The following is a 22,543-nucleotide window of genomic DNA, read 5'->3' on the forward strand; positions in this document are numbered from 1 at the left end:
CAATGTTTTTCTAAAGGCATGTGATAATAACACCTTATTATGTATTTTTGCCTATTTAAGAAACTTTGTTATGTTTGAGCTAAATTTTGCATTAAGTTTAATACAAATGGCAGTTTTCCTTTGTACCCTCAAATTGTACTATAGTGTTTTCTTTCTGTAAATGCAAATATTCTGCCCCACATTTTGCACTTCACATGTACTCACAAGGCAGGGGAGCTGTCAGTGGCGGATATCACACTCGACGCGGCACAGCAACCCCCCCTCTTCCCACATCACTAGGCTGAGGGGACTGAGCTGCATGCTGGCGTGCACTGAAGGGAAGCTGTTCCCCGATCCCCACAGGGAGAAAGTCTGCAGGGCTGTGAGAAAGGGGGCTGCGCTGCAAGGGACCCAGCTAGACTGTCAGTAAGTGAGCTGCCTGCCTGATCACGGGGTAAGCAGTGTGGAGAGGCCAGCTGGGGACTGTGAGGCAGAAAGTGTGAGAAACTGATTCTTCCCAATATTTAGCGTCCAGCACCCTTAAGCCTCAACCAGCCAGTCTGTTAGCTACCCTGCCTGTCAGTAGTGACAGACAGCCAACAATACAGAGAACAACAGCCATCGCCAACCAGTAAAAATTATCTTGCCAACCACAGACAGTGACAGTTATCCAGCCAGCACCAGCCAATGACAGTTATATAGCCAGCACCAGCCAGTGACTGTTATCCTGCCAGCACCAGCCAGTGACAGTTATCCTGCCAGCACCAACCAGTGACCGTTATCCTGCCAGCCAGTGACAGTTATCCAGCCAACAGCAGCCAGTGACACTTATCCAGCCAGTGACAGTTATTCAGCCAACAGCAGCCAGTGACCAGTATCCTGCCAGCACCAGTCTGTGACAGTTATCCAGACAGTACCAGCCAGTGACAGTTATCCAGTCAGCACCAGCTAGTGACAGTTATCATCCCAGCACCAGCCAGTGACAGTTATCCAGTCAGTAGCAGCCAGTGATCGTTATGTAGTCAGCACCAACCAGCTCACCAGCTAGGAAGTGGGGAGTGATAGCAAGGACAGGACCAGTGTCGACAAAGACAGGTACTTAAAGTGCCCCACACCTTCTGTACCCCTGCTAGCCTGCATGAAAGTTAGTCTAGTGTGCAAGAGACTTTCTAATAAAGCAAAGGGATTCAGGAGAGACGCATAGGCAGCATACATTGTGCCAGAGACTTTGTAAAAAAGCCCTGTGACTCATGTGCAGCATCAGCAGGAGCAGTGAGGTACAAACATTTAGTGGGGTTCAGCCCAGCCTCAGTAAAGGCATACATAGACTAGACAGCAGTGTGCCCGCCAGCCCGTGTCAGTCGCAGTGCAATTCTAGTGTGAGGAACTGTAGCAGTTAGAAAGTTATATCCAACAACCAAGCATTAGTAAAATCTGCATCACTGCTGTGTCCCAGGCAGTTTATAATTAACATGGAGGACTGCATTACAGTGAACCTTTAGGTAAAGGTCTATTGCCTGCCACCTTGTGGACATTCGAGACATTAGCGTCTTGTACAGTTTAGTTAAGAGTACGTTTATGCTGATGCACGTATACCATACTTACAAAGTGTGTTTTCTGTTGATTCAAAATTGAATGGTAAATCATCACCGTGATTAATGAAGGTACAGTATTGTTTGTGAATCTCATTGAATTGTACTGTATACCTCCGGACTGTTACTCGATTGCATACGCCTTGCTTCATTTCAATCTTTCAAAACTAATTTTCTTACTGTAATAGCAATGACATTTACTCCATCAAATGACACTTATGTCACTGTACAAATGTGTAGTGACTTGTTGGGGGTCTCTGGGGGTCCTCATCTCTCTGCCTAAACACCAAGGAAGTCCAGAAGGAAGCATGTTTAGGAGGCCGAGCCAGATTACAGCATACGGGGAATACAGGTACCACATGACACATACTTGACACTACTAGTGGCTTATAATACATGTATACACGGTGCAGCACAAGTCATGTTTGCATTGCATATATAATGCATATTTTTTCACAATCAGCATGTTCCAGAACCAAGTGTACGTGGGGTGCCAAGTTGGTCTCTTCATTTGAAAGTGAAGGGACACAACGTGATGTTCTCACACAGACCATGCTAGGAGAGGGCACATGGCCAGAATTACGGGCTATGATGATGGTGATGAACAGCAAACCAAGCATACAGAGATGGTGCCCACACACAAGGATGTATACAACTCTGCGCAGTAGCGCACGCAGGGCGGGGGGGGGGGGGGGGGGCCGAGTACCTGGAAACCCCCCCTGATGAGCCACATGTTTAATTCTTGAGACAGAGACAGCAGCCTGACGAAGGGAAATAAATCCCGAAACGTTGCTGCAATTTGCTGACTCCAGAGGTGTTTCTTTTAAATAAGACCAACAAGTGCCTACACTGGATTTGCTATACCCACGGAAACCCCCCTGAATAAATCGTGCGTTTGCCCCTGCTACATATGGGTAAAGAATCACATTTGCACCAGGTTCGTTGTATTTCCATGCCAATACTCATATATGTTATAAGTGAGGACTAATCCAATAAAAGCATATTAAAATGAAGGGGCCAGGAAAACCTTTGAAATGCCTATGATTGCTGAAGTACAGTAACATGCGATATCAAATGGTGAGTGAGAAAAAAGTGACCTCTAGTGGCAATGTACTGCATGTGCACTGGTGCTTCTCACACTCACCAAACAGTTTGGGGGAGATTATAGAGTGAAGAGAGATACCAATCAGCGTCTGTCATTTTTGTAGCACATCCTGTAAAATAAGAGGTGGATGCTAGTTGGTTGTCGCCTTATGTCCATCGACCAGGGGACTAATGTCTGATGGAGCCTGGGTGCAGCAGACCCCCTCTTCTGAGCAGTGCCCTCTGCCCTCAGCTGCACATCTTACTTAGTGTCTACAAGCGGGTGCCTCCTCCTCTGCAGTACCATCACCGAGGAAGGCTGGCACAAGGCAAGTATACTCTGGGTGCAGGGAGTGTGGTGCAGGGGGACCCTGCACCCAGTGCTTAAAGTGCTCCTAGAGAGGTGGTGGAACTCACCCCCCTCCCCACGGCGCCCATGTAATAAAGGTATTGCGCGCGCCTCAAAAAAAGGGCGTGGTCTCAAAAAGAAAGGGGCATGTTCACAGAATAGTAATAATGCACACAGTAGTAGCACTACTAGCACCCCGTAATACACATAATGCCCATCGCAGTAGCGCCCCTTATACAATGTCCACAGTAGTAGTGCTCCTTATGCAATGTCCACTGTAAAGGTAGTGCCCACAGTGGTAGTGTCCCTTATATAGACCCCATAGTAGTGGTGCCCCTTATGCAATGCCCGCAATAGTAGTGCCCCTTATGTCCCCAGGAGTGATGCCCCTTATGAAATGCCCCCTTTACAATGCCCTCATTAGTAAGGCCCCCAGTAGTAATGCCCTTAATGGTAATTCCCCTTGTGTAGTATTGCCCCCAGTAGTAATGTTGCCTATAGTAATGCCCCCAGTCATTTAGCCCCATGTAGTTTAGCCTCAGTAGTTATGCCCCCAGTGGTAATGCCCCTGCAGTTATGACCCCAGTAGTTTACCCCCCCCCCCCTCCCTTTTGTTTAGCCTCCCAGTGGTAATGCCCCCAGTAGTTTAGCCCTCATGTAGTTTACCCCATGTAGTTTAGCCTCCCAGTGGTAATGCACCCAGTAGTTTAGCCCCAGTAGTTTGCCCGCGTGTAGTTTGCCCCTTTGTAGTTTATAAGTTAAAAACGAGCGCTAAATTATACGTGTAGAAAGTGAGTGTGGCACCTGTAAAAAAGAGTGATGGTTAATTCTTAAAAACTTCTGTTTACAGCTCTTTTGAGAAATGGTTAGGTTTGTGGTATCCAGATATAGATGTAAAAGTCCGGAATCTAACTGTCCCTAACTTACCCACGGGGATTCCTCAGCCGTTGGTATTGCTGTGAGGGCTGTCCGTGGCCGGCTATGTGAGTCTGATACCACTGTCCACCAACGCATTTCGTGCTGTTCAAAGCACTTTTTCAAGGTGGTTAGTTAATTAAAAAGTCGTTTATTTATACTAAAAGTTTATTGTTCCCATTTGGAAAAAAACGGAACTTCCGGGACTTCCGGTCCGGAAGTGACAACGAAAATTGCGGGAATCACATGGTAAAAAAAGGAAATCGAAGTGCTCCATTTTTCTTAATTAAAATTTGAAGATTTGAAAGTTAAGTATGTTTAAAACAGGTGCCACTTAGTGTAAGGAACGTGTGTTTATAAAAAAAAACATTAAGGTCGATATCAATATTGTGGCCAGATGGTTGTAAGGTTTTTAATTCGAATATCCATTTACTTTCTTGTTTTCTTAGATCAATAGTTATGTCTCCTCCTCTCCAATTTGTTCTTATCTTTTGAATTGGTAGAAACGTGAGTCCAGTCGGATCTTTATGATGTTTCTCTAGGAAATGGTTTGATAGGCTGTGTGTTTTAAGTCCCTTTTTTACATTATAGATATGCTCAGCAAATCTTATATTTGCTTTCCTTTTAGTTTGGCCGACATATTGGTACCCACAGGTGCAGGTGGCTAAATATATAACCCCTTCTGTGTCACACGTGAGGGAGTCATAGATGGTATATTCTTTTCCTGTCGCAAATGATTTGAAGGCAGTAATCGGTCTGGTGGATTTCTCCTTATCGTTCTTGCATGCTTTGAAGTTTAAACACTTATAATAGCCTTTGCCTATTTTAGAACTGCTTCGTGTTTCATTCTTTAGATGGGTTGAGACTAAGAATTGTTTAACATTTTTAGCTTTGCGGTAAATTACTTTTGGTTTTTCTGGCAACATATGTCGTAATGTTTCATCTAGATGCAGGATATGCCAATGTTTGTTCAGCATTTCTTCAATCACCTTTGAATTGCTGTTAAATTGAGTGATGAAAGGGAGATGTAAAGAAACATTCATATCTTTGTTTTTATCTTTATATCTTAATAGATCTTTTCTGTCCATCTGTTCAATTTTTGCAACGTCCGCTTCCAGTTTTTCTTTCTTATACCCTTTCTCCAAAAAATTATTCATCATGTCTTCACTTTGTGCTTTAAATATGGCCAGATCTGTGCAATTTCTTTTTATTCTTTGAAATTGACCACGTGGTATGTTTGCGATCCAGTTCTGATAGTGATTACTGGTTGTTGATAACATGTTGTTTCCATTAACGGGTTTGATATGTGTCTTTGATTGTAGAATGTTGTTCTGAATATAAATGTCCAAATCTAAGAAGACGATCTGCTCTTTACTTGTTATTGTTGTAAACTCCAGGTTCAAGGTATTATTGTTTATGTGGGATTTGAATTCTTCAAGGATTTCCTCTGTACCACTCCATTTGAAGAAGATGTCGTCAATATAACGGTACCAACACTTGATGTGTGCAAGGTATTCGTTGTTCGACCAGATGTTATCATCTTCCCATTTGGCGAGGAAGAGGTTGGCATAACTGTCCACCAGTGATGTGCCCATGACAGTTCCACACTTTTGCAAGTAGAATTTATCATTGTCCCAGAAGTAGTTGTGTGTTAGCACAAATTCAATATTTGCCATTATGAAATTGACCTGTTGATTTGGGAGGTTTGTCATTGTAGAAAGAAAATGTCTATTGTGAGCACATCCTAGATCGTGTGCGATACATGTATATAAGGACTTGACGTCAGTGGTTCAAAGAAAGAATCTCTGTTCCCATTTAATAGCTTCTAATTTTTGGAGTATACTTGTGGTATTTTGAAGATGGCTCTTCTGTTGAGTGACTACTGTTTGGAGAAAAAAATCTGTGTATTTTGACAGATTAGATGTGACTGATTTAATACCTGATACTATTGGTCATCCTGGTGGATTTATGAGGCTCTTATGAGTTTTCGGTAAGAAATAAAAGGTAGGTATCTTTGGATGTTTTTCCAAGATGAAGTCAAACTCTTTTTTGTTCAGAATTCCGGTCGTGAGACCTTCTTCCAGATGTTTTTCAAGCTCCTGTAGATATTGTTCGGTAGGATCACGTTCTAAGACTTTATATGTGGTGGCATCAGAGAGCAATCTTTCTACTTCTTTTTCATATGCTTCTCGTTCCATAATTACCACGCCTCCTCCTTTATCTGCTGGTTTTATAACAATCTGGTTGTCTTCTCTTAGTTCTTTTAGAGCGTCTCTTTCTGTTTTTGATAAGTTCTGTTTTATTGTTTGACGTTCAGGAATTTTTTCAATTTCCTTTTCTACCAGTTTCCTAAATGTTTCAATATGGGAGCCTTTACAATGTATCGGGTTGAATGTTGATGTGGGTTTCAGGGTTGAGTGTAAGAATTGGTCGTCTATGATGTTCATGCAAGCAGTTGTTTCTTCTTTTGAAAAGAACTTCTTTAAGCATAATTTTCGGATATATTTTTGAAGGTCGATGTAGAGGTCAAATTTATTAATCTTCGACTGGGGAGCGAACTTCAAGCCTTTTTGCAAAATGTCTAGTTGTGCTTTCATAAGAATTTTCTTGCTCAAATTAAATACTGACTGTTTCTTTACTTGTAAGTCTTTCTTCTTGCTCCTTGCTCCTCCTCTCTTTCCCCTCCTTCTATGTTCCTTCCTTCTTTCATTTTCTTGTTTCTGGGTGTTGTTGTGTCTGGTGGTTTCCTGATTCCCCGATTGATGTCTAAAAAACAGTTTTCCTCATAATCAGATTCATCATCCGTTTCTTCACAGTGGTTTCTCTTGGTTGAATTTTTTCTTGGCTGCAAAGTTTTCTGTAAATTTTTACCGTCCGTATTTAATTTGAGCAAGAAAATTCTTACGAAAGCACAACTAGACATTTTGCAAAAAGGCTTGAAGTTCGCTCCCCAGTCGAAGATTAATAAATTTGACCTCTACATCGACCTTCAAAAATATATCCGAAAATTATGCATAAAGAAGTTCTTTTCAAAAGAAAAAACAACTGCTTGCATGAACATCATAGACGACCAATTCTTACACTCTACCCTGAAACCCACATCAACATTCAACCCGATACATTGTAAAGGCTCCCATATTGAAACATTTAGAAAACTGGTAGAAAAGGAAATTGAAAAAATTCCTGAACGTCAAACAATAAAACAGAACTTATCAAAAACAGAAAGAGACGCTCTAAAAGAACTAAGAGAAGACAACCAGATTGTTATAAAACCAGCAGATAAAGGAGGAGGCATGGTTATTATGGAACGAGAAGCATATGAAAAAGAAGTAGAAAGATTGCTCTCTGATGCCACCACATATGAAGTCTTAGAACGTGATCCTACCCAACAATATCTACAGGAGCTTGAACAACATCCGGAAGAAGGTCTCACGACCGGAATTCTGAACAAAAAAGAGTTTGACTTCATCTTGGAAAAACAACCAAAGATACCTACCTTTTATTTCTTACCGAAAACTCATAAGAGCCTCATAAATCCACCTGGACGACCAATAGTATCAGGTATTAAATCAGTCACATCTAATCTGTCAAAATACACAGATTTTTTTCTCCAAACAATAGTCACTCAACAGAAGAGCCATCTTCAAGATACCACAAGTATACTCCAAAAATTAGAAGCTATTAAATGGGAACAGAGCTTCTTTCTTTGCACCACTGACGTCAAGTCCTTATATACATGTATCGCACACGATCTAGGATGTGCTCACAATAGACATTTCCTTTCTACAATGACAAACCTTCCAAATCAACAGGTCAATTTCATAATGGCAAATATTGAATTTGTGCTAACACACAACTACTTCTGGGACAATGATAAATTCTACTTGCAAAAGTGTGGAACTGCCATGGGCACATCACTGGTGCACAGTTATGCCAACCTCTTCCTCGCCAAATGGGAAGATGATAACATCTGGTCGAATAATGAATACCTTGCACACATCAAGTGTTGGTACCGTTATATCGACGACATCTTCTTCATATGGAGTGGTACAGAGGAAATCCTTGAAGAATTCAAATCCCACATAAACAATAATACCTTGAACCTGGAGTTTACAACAATAACAAGTAAAGAGCAGATTGTCTTCTTAGATTTGGAAATTTATATTCAGAACAACATTCTACAATCAAAGACACATATCAAACCCGTTAATGGAAACAACATGTTATCAACAACCAGTAATCCCCATCAGAACTGGATCGCAAACATACCACGTGGTCAATTTCAAAGAATAAAAAGAAATTGCACAGATCTGGCCATATTTAAAGCACAAAGTGAAGACCTGATGTGTAATTTTTTGGAGAAAGGGTATAAGAAAGAAAAACTGGAAGCAGACATTGCAAAAATTTAACAGATGGACAGAAAAGATCTATTAAGATATAAAGATAAAATCAAAGATATGAATGTTTCTTTACGTCTCCCTTTCATCACTCAATTTAACAGCAATTCAAAGGTGATTGAAGAAATGCTGAACAAACATTGGCATATCCTGCATCTAGATGAAACATTACGACATATGTTGCCAGAAAAACCAAAAGTAATTTACCGCAAAGCTAAAAATGTTAAACAATTCTTAGTCTCAAGCCATCTAAAGAACGAAACACGAAGCAGTTCTAAAATAGGCAAAGGCTATTATAAGTGTTTAAACTGCAAAGCATGCAAGAACGATGATGAGAAATCCACCAGACCGATTACTGCCTTCAAATCATTTGCGACAGGAAAAGAATATACCATCTATGACTCCCTCATGTGTGACACAGAAGGGGTTATATATTTAGCCACCTGCACCTGTGGGTACCAATATGTCAGCCAAACTAAAAGGAAAGCAAAGATAAGATTTGCTGAGCATATCTATAATGTAAAAAAGGGACTTAAAACACACAGCCTATCAAACCATTTCCTAGAGAAACATCATAAAGATCCGACTGGACTTACGTTTCTACCAATTCAAAAGATAAGAACAAATTGGAGAGGAGGAGACATAACTATTGATCTAAGAAAACAAGAACGTAAATGGATATTCGAATTAAAAACCTTACAACCATCTGGCCACAATATTGATATCGACCTTAATGTTTTTTTTATAAACACACATTCCTTACACTAAGTGGCACCTGTTTTAAACATACTTAACTTTCAAATCTTCAAACTTTAATTAAGAAAAATGGAGCACTTCGATTTCCTTTTTTTATCATGTGCTTCCCGCAATTTTCGTTGTCACTTCCGGACCGGAAGTCCCGGAAGTTCTGTTTTTTTCCAAATGGGAACAATAAAGTTTTAGTATAAATAAACGACTGTTTAATTAACTAACCACCTTGAAAAAGTGCTTTGAACAGCACGAAACGCGTTGGTGGACAAGTGGTATCACAAAGAAGAACATCCACGCCGCTTGGCGGACCCGGACTTACGTCTCACTTTCCGGCTTTTCTACAACATCTCTCTCCCGCTGGATGCAGCGGTGAGAGCCGTGACTCACAAAACCGGCCACGGACAACCCTCACAGCAATACCAACGACTGAGGAATCCCCGTGAGTAAGTTAGGGACAGTTAGATTCCAGACTTTTACATCTATATCTGGATACCACCAACCTAACCATTTCTCAAAAGAGCTGTAAACAGAAGTTTTTTTTAATTAACCATCACTCTTTTTTACAGGTGCCACACTCACTTTCTACACGTATAATTTAGTGCTCGTTTTTAACTTATAAACCATCCATTTTATCTGAGCTGCTTTTACATGAGCGCAGACAACATTTTTTATTGCCCTTTGTAGTTTAGCCGTCAGTAGTAATGCCCCCTGTAGTTTGCCCCCTTGTAGTTTAGCCCCTGCAGTTTTGCCTCCAGTAGTTAAGCCCCTGTAGTTATGCCCCCTTGTAGTCTAGCCCCAGTAGTTTAGCCCCTCTGTAGTTTGCTCCCAAGTAGTAATGCCCTTGTAGTTACGCTCCCAGTAGTAATGCCCCTGTAGTTATGCCCCCAGTAGTAATGCCCTCCTGTAGTTTGCCCCCAGTAGTTAGCCCCTTTGTAGTTTGCCTCCAGAAGCTTGCCCCCTTGTAGTTTGCCCCAGTAGCTTGCTCATTTGTAGTTTGCCCCCAGTAGATGCGCTGCTACCTAAGGAAGAAAACAAACAAAAAGCACAATACTCACCGAGCCCCGCTCCCACTTCCAGACCGCTGCAGTCCTCTCTTGGCATCCGCTCCTCGGCACTATGGGAGAGACGTGATGACGTCTCTCCCATAGCGCACAGTGACAGCGCCGGAAGCCGGAGCTCAGTAGTGAGCTCCTGCCGCCGGCTTCCACTGTAGAGAGGGAGACGGGCACCCGTTGGTAACACAATCTCAGCGGGCGCGATCATCATCTCCCTGCGGCGTCGGGGACAAATCGGGTTAGGTGAGCCGGAGGAGGTGGAACTGCGTTTCGTCTCCAAGTGGAACTGACGGAACGCAGTTCCGCCCCATTCCGGATCACTTTAACCGCTGCCTGCACCTATTATTAATATGCCTGTGCTCTCCACTTTATCTCTCTCCAAGATTTGATAAAAAATCGCTCTCTTTATTATCTCTCTATCAAAGTGAAAGTTTTATTCTCATCCGCACTTTGTTTCCTGACGTATATCTCTCTAACACCTCCTCCCCTAATATCAGCTGGGACCACCAATAGCCTCAAATTAGATTTCACTCTGGCATGTTGGCCAACCTTGTTGTGTGTTTTTTTTCCCAAAATATTTTTTTGGACATTCACAAAAAAATAAGCATACATTTCAGTATACAACAACTTATAGCGGTAACAGCAGATCAGCATGGCATAAGAGAAAGATACCATCATAGATCAGGCAAAGGAAGAAAAAAGTTACAAACAATGTCAATTTCACAGTCCCTAGAAAGGTGGATGACCTAGGGTGAGCAATTCAAGATTGTACCAGGTAGTATATTTCACAGCCTGTCGGAGGGGAGTTTTAATAGTTTCATCGAGCATCTGTACATAAGGGAGCCAAATGTCAAAGAATTTTTCAATTTTACGTTCTTTATCAATAGACATCTCAAGCCACTCCATATGAAATAGGTATGATAACCGTGGCAATAACAAAGCTAGGGACAATGAATCAGTAGCTATCCATTGTGATAGGATAGCCTTTTTGCTTGTGGCTGCTATTTTAGTCAGCAGCCGGCGCTGGCCAAGGGACAGCCCAGGCGTTAAAGATTGACAGTGGACGTCCCAGATAGCCCATTCAGGGGTGGCCACCACACCAATTTGCAGCTCAGTTTTGATATAATTTTGTACTAGGCCCCAGAACTTGAGAACTTCAGGACAGCTCCATAGACAATGATATATGTCTGCCTAAGGCGCTCCGCATTTAAAAGATTTGGAGTCAGGAGCCGTGCCCATTTGGAATCGTAATTTTGGCGTAATATAGGAGCGATGCAGTATTTGATAGTTCATCTCAGCATATGATGCTGACGAGAGAGTTTGGTAATTTTGTTAAAAGCTGTAAGCATATCAGATGTGGTAATAGTTGGAAAGTCCACTGCCCATTTGGTCATTCCTGATTGAGTAGTGTCCCAGTCTATAATTTTTTTGAGAAATGTATAAAGGAAGGCCGTAGAATGGTGAACTTTAGGTGTGGCTTGTAAGACGACATCTAAATTGTTCGTTTTGTCTTGTATTGTCATTGTGGTTAATAATTTGTGAAGATAGCTACGAATCTGAAAATATGCAAATAGTGGGATTGGAAGTTGTGGAAGCCTCTCGCAAAGAGTAGTATATGTGCACATCTGGTAGGTGTCTCGGTCAATCAACTGGTACAATAATCTAATGTCTTGATTTTCCAGAGCAGCCAACGTGAGTTGTATAGTCGTCCCGTGAAAACCTGGGTTGTGCGATAAGGGGAGAAAGGTGGTGTTATGGCTGGAGACGCCCATCCTAGAACGTGCTTGTCTCCAGGCCATGCATGTTGACATTAATAGAATATTGCTTTGTATCTGAGGAGGGAAAGAGGACGGACGTGTGTGTAATAAGCCAACGAGTGGGGTGTCAGGGCAAAAGGCCTGTTCCAAGCCGGTGTTAGCGAAAACCTCCGTCCCATGTATCCAGTCGACTGCATAACGATAATTTGCAGCCAGCATATAACTTCTGATGCAGGGTAGGTTCACACCGCCCAACTTTTGCGATTGGCACAACTTAAATAACGAGATTCTAGGTTTTTTGTGTGCCCAGATAAATTCACTAAAGGCCCTGTTGAGAATTTTCAGGTCTGCCTCAGATATCAGTAAAGGTAACATTTGAATGGGGTATAGAAGTCTCGGGAAGGTGATCATTTTAATCAATTGACATCTGCCTAGATAAAAGAGGGGTAAGTGCTTCCACTTCTGAAAATCGTCTAGGGTACGTGCAATGACTCGTGGGAAGTTGTATCTATATAAGTCAGCAGGGTTGATGGGTATTTTAAGGCCTAGATATGTGATCGTCTGTTTTGCCCATCGAAAAGGGAATTGGTCATCCCAGTCGTGAGTCGCACCGGGATGAAGGGCTAGAGCTTCAGTTTTAGATTTATTGATCTTGAATCCAGAAATTGATTAAAAAACCATCAGCAGAGATAATAAACTAGGAAACGCATCTTTGGGATTCGAGAAGTATAGCAGTAAGTCATCGGCGTAGGCCGTGACTTTAAGGTCTCGGTCACCAATTTTAATCCCGTGCCAGGTGGTGTTGAGGTGACAGTGTCTAATGAGCGGGTCCAATGCAAGGTCAAATAAGAGTGGGGATAATGGACATCCCTGTCTCGTGCCTCTATGCAACGTAAAGATATCAGTGTTCATTCCATTCACTGTGAGGAATGCAGCCGGAGAGGTATAGATAGTGTGGAAAAATTTAACAAAACCAGCCCCAAATCCCTGACAGTGAAGAATTCTCAGCAAATGTGACCACGACACACGGTCAAACGCTTTGTCAGCATCACAACTTACTAACAGGGACTTTCCCCCCCGGTGATTGGCCCGATGTGGTCAATGCCGCTATCAATTGTCTAATATTATGTACTGAGGTTCTTCCCTTCACAAAACCGGTCTGGGATGGATGTAATATCGTAGGTAGTATAAGTTGCAGCCTATTTGCCATAAGAGCAGTTAAAATTTTAAAGTCCTGATTCAGAAGGCAAATTGGGCGATATGACTGAACTTGGGTGGGGTCTTTCCCCGGCTTTGGTAGTACTATCACCCGAGCCTGATTAAAGGTAGGAGGGGCAACATTTCCCGATAAAATGGAATTCATTAGTGATAGGAGATGAGGTGTAACATGGGGTAACAATAATTTATAGTATTCCGCGCTCAAACCGTCTGGGCCAGGGGATTTGCCGTTAGCTAAGTGTTTAACCACCGTCGATAATTCTAAGTCTGTGACCGGTGTCATGAGGGAAGTTCTGTCGTCTTCAGTCAGTGTAGGGGATCCGGCAGAGCGGAGGAAGGCCATACCACCAATAGGGTCGTCCGGTGGGGCAGTGTAAAGTTCCTTGTAATAGGTCAAGAAAGAGTCAGCAATAACTGCCGGGTCAGAGGACAATTGAGGGCCTGTATGCAGAGATAGAATAGTTGGGGTGGGGCGCTGACTACGAACCATGTTCGCGAGGAGTTTGCCTGCCTTATTACCCCACTTATAATATCTGTGTTTTTGAAAGTCTAGAGCGTGTTGTGCTCTTTCTGTGCAGAGAGTATCATAGAGGTGTTTTGTTTCAGTGTAAATCCTACGGTTATCATCTGTTGGGGAAGAGAGCAGTTGTGCATATGAATTAGTGAGTGCCAGACCCAGGTCCCGATATCGCTGGTTAAGGTTCTTACGCTTGTTTGCAACGTATGCAATTACATAACCCCTCATCACCGGCTTGGAGGCAGACCAAAAGAGATTTATATCTCCTTCGTGCTGTGCATTGTCTTTAGCGTAATGTATGACATTAGTCTCTAAATAAGTCTTGAATTCAGGAGATGTATATAGGTAAGAGGGGAATCGCCAATTAAAAGAGGTAGTTTTGGGAGACTGCAGATCCAATGTGAATCATGTGGGTGCATGGTCAAAGATGGCAATGTTTTCTACTTTTGAGTCGCCTACCCTGGAGAGCAGTGTATCAGAGAGCATCCAATAGTCAATTCGACTGGAGTTAGCATGTGGGTGCGAGAAGAACGTATATTCTCGTCCGACAGGATGTTGATGTCGCCAAGGGTCTACCAAGTTAAGTGAGGACGATAGAAATTGTAATGCGGCTGGTGTGGAATGTGTGTGGCCACTAGATGTGTCAGATCTATCTAAAGACGGGTGAAGTGTGGAATTAAAATCTCCCCCAATTATTAGCCTGCCCTCAGCCCAGTCCTGAAGTCGGACATAGATATCCGTGAAGAATGCGTTATGTTCTGAATTAGGTGCATATAAAGTCACCAGGGTATAAAGTTCCCCTTCCAATTGTAATTTTATGAACAAAAACTGGCCTTCGTCGTCAGTACGAGCATCTAATATAGTATATCTGAGAGATTTGTGAAATATAATTAACACACCCCTTTTTTTTTAGGTAAACGAGGCTGATTTATAGTCTTGGAACCAGTTGTCCCTCAGGACATTAGGGTATCCTAATTTCCAATGCGTCTCTTGTAACATCGCAACATCAGGCCGTAGACGCTTAAGGTGCTGCAATATCTTCCTACGCTTAATCGGAGTATTTAAGCCTTCTACGTTCCAAGTAAGGAACTTGAGGCTTGTCTTAGTCATCGAAGACACCGCCATTTTAAACAAAAATCAACCAATACCTGTCCTGTTGGACATACAAAACATTAATATATTAAACCATGTGGCTCCCCCTATCCCAGCATGTAGGGAGGTCCAACTATTGTAAATACTGATAAAACTATACCATGTGATCAGTAGGAAAAACTGTTGTATGCAATATATAGTGGCGTGTCCATTTTCTAACGTTTTTGTTTGAACCCAAAACAGTGGTCCAAAGAACACTTTATAAACCATAAATATAAGTGCATCTAAATAAACATAAAAGGGAGGGGGAAGAAAGGGGATTAGGGTTAAGAAGAGAGGTAAAAGGGGGAGGAGGGGGGGTTGGGGTATCCAGGGACAGTCAGTTCCACAAACATACTGTGCAGCAATAATCATAAAAATAAGGCAATTTGTAATCAGCCATACATTACCAAACATGAAAGCAGTAAGAAGGATGAGTTATATGTTAAGTCCATGGGAAGACATGTTATAAGTCTCTGTCTCTGGAGGCCGTCGAGGACGAACCTCTTAATGATTCCGCAAACGTCTTGGCCGCTGAAGAGGTGTCGAACAGATAGGTTTTCCCATTATGTTGAGCACGAAGCTTTGCTGGATAAAGTAGGGCGAAACGGATTCCCTCTTCAAATAGGATTTTACAAGCTGGGGAAAATTCCCGCCGTCTCATGGCTACATTATACGAAAAGTCTTGAAACAGAAGCAACTTATCGCCGTGATAGGCGAGGCCTTGAGCTTTACGGTTTGCTTCCATCATCTTGACCTTATCTGTGTAGTTAAGAAATTTGAATATAACTGGTCGGGGTCTGCGGCGGTCCGCCTGGAAGTCAGGACCAATTCGGTGAGCACGCTCAATCATCATGGATTTGCCTTCCGTCAAACAGCCGAGTTCCGTCGGTAGCCAGGTTGAAACCAAGGACATCAGCTCCCGAGGTTTAACGGATTCTGGCAGGCCAATCAGCCGGAGGTTATTTCGACGATTACAATTTTCTAAATCTTCGAGCTTTTCTTGTATTGCAGAAATAGTGGATGTTTGGCTATCGACGACAGAACCTGTCGCAGTCAGATCATCTTCCAAGTTTGAGACATGTTGTTCGGCCTCTTCCAGCCGGGAGCTGTGCTCTTTTAGCTGCGTCATGGTAGAATCAATGGCGTCTTTCAGACCAGCGAGTTTCTTATCCAACAGCGGTGAGAGCATGTCAGAGATTTCCTGCACCCTGGTCACTGCGTCTGTCGTATATCTCGAGGGGTCCGGTACACTGTCCAAGACATTGGCATTGGGTGAAGGAGGCGGAGAACATGCGTGCATAGAGGCCAAAGCCCTAGTCTCCTTAGTTTTCGCCGGTGCGGATCCGCGACCCCCTCTCTGAGACTTCGCCACCTATTTATCCATGATAATAAAAAGAGGTTGCTTCGTGCCAAGATGAGAAAGTAGGGGAAATCGGTTATCCTGCCCTGCAGGGAGTATTATGTCTGTTGAGTTACAAATACGCGGCCACAGTTGATGAAAAGACGGCACGTCAAATCAAATGGTAGCCTCCGGCAGCGCCGGTCTCCAGCAGCCCCCGGCAATGTGTTTCGATGGCCCCCTGAGGTACCCCGTTACCTGGGGTGTCGTCCCGGAGCAGGGGCAGTCGTTCTATGCAGGTGTCTGTGTGTGCCTTAATAATCACTCCCCGGCAGCAAAGGGTGTTAGGGCAGCAGAGCTGGGGCCCTCCACAGATAACTGTAATATGCAGAGATGGGCTGAGCAATTTTCATGTGGCAGGGTCGTAATGTATGGGCTGCGTGAGGCCAGCTATGAAAGAGGCCCTGTCTCCGGCGGCGTCAGGCCAGGGAAGCGTGGTCCAGCGGAGGCCTTAGTTGCTGCAGGGGGAGGGGGGGGGATCCTGCACTCACCCGCACACTGGTGTCTGTTCTCCTGTGGCCAGAGCCCGGCAACACCCTCCGGTGTTGAGTGGGGTGTGTGAGTGTTGGGAGTCCGCCACAGGTGTCAGCGCTGTCTGTCCTGGAGCGCGGTTGAAGCGGGGAATCAGACGAACAGGATGCCCGGCCACTCACAAGATGGCGGCCGCGGGCAGCATGCACCACACTTGGCGCTCGAAATCCGGGGAAAAGAGTTGGTGGGGAGCCGGGGAGGTAATGCCCTCTTGCCCACCGCTATCTCCGCTGGGCCCTGAGGTGTTAGGTCAGTTCAGGGCTCAGTGCACACCCCGCGATTCAGGTGCTTTTCAGCGGGGGCACGGAGAGCTGAGCTAAAATGCGGCCGTGCTGCAGGCCCGCCCACCGGAAGTCCCCTTGTTGTGTGTTTTATGTGTGAGTGATAACTTACAAACACAACACTGATGATGATCGCCAGCGCTAGGGAGCTGCTTGTGATTGGCTAGTTGTGCATGCACCGATGACACTGATAGGTGTTTTCTCTGTGGCTTTTGCATATATTATGTTTTTCTTTGTGTGTTAACAGTCTCTTTTATTTCAGAAACAGAGAGTTGCATCTGGCAGATGAGAGGATACTGTACATCGCATTAAGCCTACTAGCGAATGCATATTTTGCAAGCAAAAAAATGGTTTAAAACCTGCGCATGAGCTTATGTGACGTACACTTAATGGAAAGCAGTAACAGGCTGCCAGTGCTCACCTCTTAGTTGTCATACAGTAGTTGCAGTGACACCCTTTTTACCGGAATTTGGGGGAAATTATGGCCAAACTCATTATCACAATCAGGACGGGATGTACTAAAGGGAAAATGCGATAAAACCCCCCGTTTTTATATGTACTAACACCCGGCCGCTGGGTTTACGCAGCCGAGGGTATCGCCATCTTTTGATGGCTATGCCCTATAGAAGCCTATGGGCTTCTTTCCGCCGCCGCCATATCCCACCGTCGCCACTTCCCACTGCCGCTCACGACGACATCCCACCCCCCTACATACCTGTGTGTGCAGTAAGCTGCTGCTGGTGCGGCCCCTCTCCTCCTTCTCCCCCGCAGCACAGCCTTGTCTCCTTCCAGCTGCAGGGGGTAGGAGGAGGAGCCCGGGGACTCCCAGCACACGTCACCTCCCGGGTCTGGGAGGTGACGGAGACCCCCACGACCCCTGCAGACAACATCGCGGGGGCCTCCTATACCGCATTGCGATGTTAATCGCATATGTTAGTACATATGTGTTTAGCATCGCTGCATTAGGGGCGGCGATCAGTGATAGTACATCCCGCCCTCAAGGTTTATGAAACCCCTTTCCATTATTATACATTATATTAAATCTGTCAATAAGTCAACTGAAATAATAGAAAGCACATTGTTTTTGTAATACCTTTAGCCAATGCTATATCTCAGTTATGTGACACATTACCGACGGCTACATCCTGCCTCCCTCTAAATCCCGACAGTCGGCATGCCGACTAGCAGGAACTATTCCTTCTCGCTGCAGAGCCCACAGCGTGGCTAGCGTCCGCAAGGGGCTTGTTGCATTGGCCCCTCCCCCTCGCCGGCATTCCGCCGCCGGGATCCCCAGTGGCGGTAACCCATACCCAACCCATTCCATCATACAGTAATGTGGCTCCAGAGAGATTCTCATCTTGACACAATGTTATTGTGAGGAACTTGGGGAGGGATGTTGTCATTGTATGAAAGCACACATCCCTATTGAGTAAAGATGAGTCATGTTTTGTATCAAGCATTTTTTTTTCTTGCATAGATTTTAAAATGTGCTATAATTTGCTTGTTTTACTACACTGCAGAATAATGATCACTACGACAATACAGCTTGTCCACTATACACACGTCGCTACAATTTTGTTTAATACTTGTTTTAATTTATACTGCTGATACACAGCTATAATTTTACAATTTTTTCGTCTGTGAATACCATTAAAAGTTAAGTTTTATCTAATCCTACATACAAACTACAATCTCCTATCTATTCTTCCAATTTTCTATCAATCTATAGAAATTAAGTGTGCCCCTGAGAGACATAATAGTCCTCTTCTTTTTTGCTTCTTTGCAAAACAATCCCTTACCACTATACACAGACCCTGCTTTCATAACGGTGGGGTCCTTAATTCTATTACCATGGCCACCAAAGCCTAGGCCCGGCCTAGATAGTGCTTCTGAGCACAGGCCCACTATATGTATTAGGGGTGTTTGGGACCGCTCTAATTATACATCAGCTTGATGGTGCGTTGGTCATAGGCATGAGAAAAGTATTTTAATCTTTGGCAGATGTGTACTAAGAATTGAAATGTGATAAAGTAGACAGAGATAAAGTACCAGCCAATTAGCTCCTAACTGCCATGTCACAGGCTGTGTTTGAAAAATTACAGGAGCTGATTGGCTGGTACTTTATCACTCACCACTTTATCACTTTTCAAGGCTTAGTGCATCTGGCCAGATTGTGTATATTATATATAATTTGTGGGCCTATTTTACAATATAGTTAAACCACATATAACAGCAAAGGTATTTTTTCTTTCAAAACAATGCACCTATCAGCTTCAGAGGTCCTCCTGCAATAAGCCGATCAGAGGTGGTGGGCTAGTCCTGGTGACTTCCATCTTCATCTGTGTGTATATGCAGCAATGATATTGCCACTGACTGTGTCTCAGTTGCAAATTACATATGTGTGACCTTTATCAGACTGTTGGGGGTCATTCCGAGTTGATCGCTCGCTAGCTGTTTTTAGCAGCCGTGCAAACGCTATGCCGCCGCCCACTGGGAGTGTATTTTAGCTTAGCAGAAGTGTGAACGTATGCATTGCAGAGCGGCTACAAAATAATTTTGTACAGTTTCAGAGTAGCTCCAGACCTACTCAGCGCTTGCGACGACTTCAGACTGTTCAGTTCCTGTTTTGACGTCACAAACACGCCCTGTGTTCGCCCAGCCACGCCTGCATTTTTCCTGGCACGCCTGCGTTTTTTCGAACACTCCCTGAAAATGGTCAGTTGACACCCAGAAACGCCCTCTTCCTGTCAATCACTCTGCGGCCAGCAGTGCGACTGAAAAGCTTAATCGGCCGTTGTGAAAGTACGTCGCGTGTGCGCATTGCGCCGCATACGCATGCACAGAAGTGCCATTTTTTGCATCATCGCTGCACAGCGAACATTTTCTGCTAGCAATCAACTTGGAATGACCCCCTGTGTTTGATTGCCTCTTCCATCCTCTTTTTTGTCTTTCTAATAATAAGTAGCTGACATATGGCCAGAGCCGGATTAAAGCAGGAGCAACAGCTACTCTCCCAGAATGGCCGGGAGGCTCAAGAAAATCGTGTGACCCTTCCAATCCCTGGAAGAATGGACAAGTCTCCCTGGACCCAGCCGCCCACTTTGAGAATGAAGTGGGGGATCGGGAAGCCGATGACGCAATTCTCGCAGATTTGTGTCCTCGTTTGTATCTAGAATACTTTGTAGCTAGAAGTCCACTGTATCTAAACTATTTCAATGTTTTGCATTATATTTCCAGCAGAGGTCACACTTCCACTAAAAACACATACACACACCATGCAGAGGGAATTGAGTCTGTGATGTTGCATAGTCTCAGGATAGATATCGGAGGAATGAAATATTCAGACTCCGCTTATTTGTTTTATTTTGATTTAAGATTGTTTGATGTTTTTCGTGTTTATAGTTTACCAAAGTTCTGTATAGTATATTTATTCCTTTGGGATTTTTCTTTTTTCTGTTATGAAGGCTGCCTCGACATGAGCACGGAGAGTGTCCCTAGACTGCGGCAGACGTCGAGGGCTCCGCTTGCTCTAGCTGACGCACCATTGTTTCATGCAGGCAGACATTAGATGTCACAAGCCCTTTCGGATTGGGTGCAGTAAAGCACAACAGTCCTGGTAAACTAAGAGCCGGCACACTGTAACATTCTTACATACTGCATTTATTTCCATGCACACAATGCAGGAACACACAAGGCCGATACGTGTTTAACTCTTTATCGCAGCCAACAGCTTTACTTTTATGACATAGATAATAAACACAGAACTGAGCGCCTGATTGAGAGGAGTATGCAAAGCATGCATCAAGGTGCCGCTGCGAACTCGCACGCAGGGAGGATTCCTTCACACAATGATTGACAGGAAGTGACCATTTGGGGGTGTTAATATGGTGTTAGCAGGGAGTGGTTGTTAAGGCGTGTCATGGATGATCTTGGGCGTCTGCTGCGAGCCGTAACATACAAAATCATGGCACCTGCGTGACTACTTCCGGGTCGAGTCTGCATAGCCATAGATCTACCCTTCAGCCTGATGTTCCTTGTTCTTGCGAATAGGATGCGTATGTGTACGCAATTGTGAATGAGTTGCTGTAGGTCCGGTGGACGTCTCTTCTCGTCTCTCGGCGGCAGCTTCAATTGCTGATATCTGCAGGCCCTGAGACTAGGAATACTCATATATCTTACGGCTGTGCAGGTTGCAAGGGAAAGGAGTGTCTGGTAGCCAAATCCTTGCAGTCAAATGGCAGAAACAGTTTAGTTTTTAGTCTTCCACTGGCAATTTGAATGATCTGTCTCATTTTAACACTTATTCCAGACATAATGACTTTAATAAGGCAAAATCAATTTCAAGTGTCGTTATTGAGGATTATATATTAAGTTCGTTCCATGTACAGTAAGTACTGTGTGCAAGAGCTTTAGAATACAATGCATACAATTGTTTTGTTTGCAAGGTTTTTACTCCATTCTATGATTTTTCCTATAGGTAACCCTTCCACAGCTTGGAAATCTACAGTTTCTGGATATCCTCATGGCCTAAAACAGTTGTGTTAACCTCTCTTCTAAAACTCAAACAACTATTAATGACTTTGTAGTATAAGTAAATATAAATTTTCATACAGAATATTAGCAGCATATATATTAGCAAAATGGTCAGCACTCTCAAAGTTGATCTTCTTTGAAGGTACATTTGCACTTACTTTTCCAGACCTGAGTTTCCAGCGGAGAGCGTAGGTTTATAAAGCACAAGGGGGGTAATTCAGACCTGATCGTAGATGTGCTACATTTAGCACATCTCCGATCAGCTTCCCTGACATGCTGGGGATCGCCCAGCACAGGGCTAGTCCGCCCCGCATGTCAGGCCCTGCTCCGTCATACAAGTACAAAAGCGGCAATGTTTTTGTACTGTAGGAGTAGCTCCCTACCAGCGCAGCTCCTGCGCGCTGGCAGGGAGCTACTCGTCGCTGCTCGAGTCGCAGCGGCTGCGTGTGACGTCGCGCAGCTGCCGCGGCCTGCACCCCCAACGGTCCGGGCACGCCTGCGTGGTCCGGACCGTGCCCCCTAAATGCCGGCCAAACGCCACCGGCCTGCCCCCTCCCGCTCAGCGGTCGCCTCTGCCTGTAAATCAGGCAGAGGCGATCGCAGGGCTAAGACAGCCGTCGGATTCCTGGCCTCCAGTTGCCAGGCGGGGGGGAAGGGGGAACAGAACAAAGCCCCCTGTGCGCTGCGGGCTTGGTTGCGAGCTGTGCTCGCCACAGGTTATATTCCCACTCCATGGGGGTGACGTGGACACCCACGTGTGGGAATAGTCCCTGTTGGTTGACATGCCGACTGTGAGGATTGTAAGGGGGCGGTATTCCGGCATCGGTATTGTGACCGGTGGTCTCCTGACCACTGGTCAGGTAACTGCCTCCCCTTTTTAGGAGTGTGCCCATGTCATGCCAAAACATGATACCTTTTCCACCGAGGTAGCTCTGAGCTGGCAGATATAGGGTCTTATCCTACATTTTAATGGGATTTAATTTATCCGAGAGCAGGTAGTAGTGGTAATCCTTCTTATCTACTGGGTGGTTCATGTAGACACAACAATGCAAA

General features: G+C 44.2%; 1 long non-coding RNA gene across 1 annotated transcript in view; it reads left to right on the forward strand.

Moving 5' to 3' along the window:
- Positions 1-518: 518 nt before the first annotated feature.
- Positions 519-22,543, forward strand: part of LOC135056604 (uncharacterized) — a 99,616-nt gene continuing 77,591 nt past the window's right edge. Inside the window, exon 1 of the long non-coding RNA XR_010244024.1 lies at positions 519-1,074. This is a non-coding gene — a long non-coding RNA (uncharacterized LOC135056604). The remainder of the gene's footprint in view (positions 1,075-22,543) is intronic.

The sequence above is a fragment of the Pseudophryne corroboree genome, chromosome 3, assembly GCF_028390025.1.
Source record: "Pseudophryne corroboree isolate aPseCor3 chromosome 3, aPseCor3.hap2, whole genome shotgun sequence".
Lineage (NCBI taxonomy): Eukaryota > Metazoa > Chordata > Amphibia > Anura > Myobatrachidae > Pseudophryne > Pseudophryne corroboree.